We start from the raw sequence: 4,000 nt of genomic DNA on the forward strand, positions 1-4,000 counted from the left end.
GCCTACAGATCCCGGCAAACCTTGAGGTAAGAGAACACGTGCTGAATCTAGGTATTTCTTCTCGTGTGTTTTGGCTCTAAGGCAGTTCACCATTTAAAAGCAAATAACATAAAATCAGAAGACACTGCAACACTAGGGTTGTGGTGTCGTTGTGAATTGTTTTCGAGTGTTATTATGATACATCCAACAGTCACTCCAGACTTGGAAGAATGCAGGATAGAAATTGTCAAATAAATAAAGGGCAATTTTTTTTCTGAAGACATTAAGACGGATCAATTATACCATGCTCGGTTCTTTTGGCACATTGTACAGAAATCAAGAAGCTTTTTCCAGCCAATGTTGCAAAGGGAATCCCGTACCTAATGCCACAGAGACTCTCTTTGTATACCTGTGTTTGTTTATGGGTAGGGTACTTAAAGTCAATGGCAAAATGATTTCACTCAACTGTGCTCTCGAAATCATCAAAAAGAAGGTCGATAGAACCAATCTGTGTTGGTGCAAAACCAAACACGTACTGAAAGTGTAAGTTCTAGGGATGGCAGTCCATGGCAAATAGACCCCCAGACCCCTCACAGCAAGCACTCCAGTGCATTGGTTGAAAAGGTCTTTATTCAGAGATCCATTAAGTTCATGGGTACATCCATAGATGGGATAGGTTGGCAGGAATGAGTATACAAGCATATGCACTATTGATATAAGGAGCATTATTCCCCCCTCCCCTTGAGCAGTTAGCATTTAGGCATGAAAATTCTAAAAAGTTCCATGAGAATACAATAGCTTTGTCTGGGTAGAAAGGGCAGAAGATTACAAAGAAAGCAAAGTCTTTCTCTCTCCCCCGGGAAATGGTTACATTGTTGGTTCCAGCTGCAAGGCCAGCGCTGCAAATTTTCAGAGATAACAAGCTGGTTACTTTCTCTGTGAAATCAGCGTTAGTACTTTCGTTTTCAGGCAAGTCAAGAATGGCATGACATGTGGCTAGCTACCTTACAAAGCACAAAGGGAGCATGGCATATAATCATACAGTAGATCAGATCAATATAACAGTTCAGGGAATGCATCAATGGCATGGGTGTGTGCACACATGACAGAAAGCTTGCTCTCTCATGAGCTTGTGAAGCCTTATGTACCTTCAGCTCATCAGTTATCATCTTTATTTCTCATTCCTTGAGACCAATATAACAGTAGCCATTTATTCTTGAGATCAAGAGGAATTTTATCACTGATTCCAACGTAGGCAAGGATCCTGACCCCATCTTTTTGGGCACACACAATATGAGATTTACAGTTCAGGAGCTGCTGCAATATAACAACAACAACAAAATTAGATTTATATACCGCCCTTCAGGACAACTTAATGCCCACTCAGGGCGATTTACAAAGTGTGTCATTATTATGCTCCTTCCATGCACCTTTCTGGCAACAGCTTCCAAAAACATTCCAATAGAACGTAGCTCCATGAACACACTAAACTGCCTTATACTGAATAACAAAAACAACCTCGTGCTTATATACTGCTCTACAGGACAATTTGTTAGCTGAGCGCAAACAGAGCAGAGAAGTTACGCTGTGCTGATTAAAGAGGCAAAAAAAGTTTATTTGAGGAAATACATACTTGATAGTGAAGGGGAGCGATAGAGATATGTTCCTTGCTATCTGACTACATCTTGCAGAGAGAGTGAATAAGGCAGGAGAGAGAAGAAGCAGGATATTGCCCTGTTTAGCCCAATAGGAGACAAGACAAGGAAATGACCCCCAGGAAACAAGAGAGATGCTGCTCTCACTGTCCTAACTAAGTGATCCTTGCTGCCCCCTGCATAGAAGGCACCTCTTCCTTTCTGGCTGCTCCAGTACACCAGACATTGCAATTTCCAACACAATTTAATGCCATGCTCAGAGCAGTTTACAAAGTCAATGTCATTATTATCCTCACAACAATCATCCTGTGAGGTAGGTGGGACTGAGAGTGCTCTGAGAGTGCTGTGACTGACCCAAGGTCACCCAGCTGGGTTCAAGTAGAGGAGTGGGGAATCAAACCTGGTTCTCCAGATTAGAGTCCTGCCGCTCTTAATCCCTACACCAAACTGGCTCTCTCAGAGTCAGACCTTTGGTCCATCAAAGTCAGTATTGTCTACTCAGACTGGGAGTGGCTCTCCAGGGTCTCAGGGTCTCAGGTAGGTCTTTCACATCATCTACTACCTGATACTTTTAACTAGAAATGCTGGGAATTGAACCTGGGACCTTCTGCTTGCCAAGCAGATGCTCTGTCACTGAGCCAAAGCCCCTGAAGATGGACCACCGCTGGTATGAGAATAAGTGCTGCTGTGCTGTGGCCTCCTTGGATGTGAGCTTGAGCTTTTGACATTTCTGTGAACATGCCGGGTTGATTTCTGGACTGCTGCAGTAATATGGAAAGGAGCCCTAGGAACATAAGCGTATGATATGAGGCCGCAAAAAGTAAAACCTCAGATGCTGTTACAGTAATGTAGCTATTTTGTAGCCAAATTATAACATTTATTGACCAAATTCCATGTGCATCTGTGATTGCAGCTAAAGAGTGACATTTTGTAGCAGTCATTAAGTGTATTTTTTGGCATTCGAAATGCATAGATTTCTATCTTGACTCATTGAGGTTTAATTGACTCAGTATCCCCTACGCAGCTGAACATTGCATCGTTCCTTAGGTACTTAATAAGCAGTGCATTATGAATATAAGACAGTGCGCTGGCTGGCTTCATATTTCACAAAAATCTAAACTTCGCTAGATTATATGCTTTAAGGAGTAATTCAATTCCTCCTTGATTGATTCAATTCCCCTAGCAATTCTCCTTTGATTGTTCTCTACCATTTACTTATTACATTTTATTAAACTTTGGTGCTTTAGAATTTCTGTAGGGTTAAATCATCCTCGAAGATGAAGTTTTGGAGATCAGACGCCAGAAGAAGAGAAGTTGATCCACTGGACCACTTCCATTTGTCAAAAAATTTATGTTGCAACCCAAAAGACTTGAACACTCATGAAGCTGCCTTATACTGGTTCAGACTCTTACAGTGTAATCCTAAACAGAGTTAATCCTGTCAAAGCCCACAATGGGCTTAGACTAGAGTAACCCTGCAGTCCAGCAAGGTGAGTATTGTCTAGTCTGACGAGAAATGGCTTCCCAGGATGTCAAGTGAAGGTATTTCACATCACCTATTACCAGGGCTTTTTTTCAGCCGGAATGCGGTGGAACAGAGTTCCGGCACCTCTTGAAAATGGTCATATGGCTGGTGGCCCCGCCCCCTGATCTCCAGAAAGAGGAGTTTAGATTGCCCTCTGCTGGAGCAGCACGGAGGGCAATCTAAATTCCCCTCTATCTGGAGATCAGGGGGCGGGGCCACCAATCATATGACCATTTTCGCCAAAGGGCGATTTACACTTTAAAAAAACTCCCCCCTTGTTCCAGCTGACCCAAAGTGATGTCATTGTGCAGTCCTGAGTTCCACCACTGAGTTCCACCACCTCTTTTCCCAGAAAAAAAGCCCTGCCTATTACCTGATCTTTTAAGAATCTGGAGTTTCTGAGGGTCAAAACTGGGGACTTTGGCATGCAAGGCAGATGCTCTACCATAGAGATAGGGATCTTATTCTTGCACGTCTGATGGATATCTTATCTACCTAGTCCAACACAAATTATTTTCTATAATTAAAATGAAATAACCATGTTCTGGATCAATGCCGACATAGTATACGTTGCTGTTTCGTTACTTTCCGAAGGACTTTCTGCAAAACTGGGAACGGCTGGAAACTGGGAAGGAGCTCGATGCGAGAGGATTCTGACCGAGGCCAGTTGTTAAAGTCAAAGATAGTGATTCAGTTGCATCTAAAAGAAGTCATGCAGTTGTTCAACAGTTGTCTTATTTACATTACTGTTTCCTGTCTTAAAGAGAATATTGTAAGCCCTTTTATCTATAGCCATGAGGTTGACCCTTTTATCTATAGCCATGAGGTTGACCATGACCAC

This window comes from Eublepharis macularius, chromosome 7 (assembly GCF_028583425.1).
Source record: "Eublepharis macularius isolate TG4126 chromosome 7, MPM_Emac_v1.0, whole genome shotgun sequence".
In the NCBI taxonomy this organism is placed as follows: Eukaryota; Metazoa; Chordata; class Lepidosauria; order Squamata; family Eublepharidae; genus Eublepharis; species Eublepharis macularius.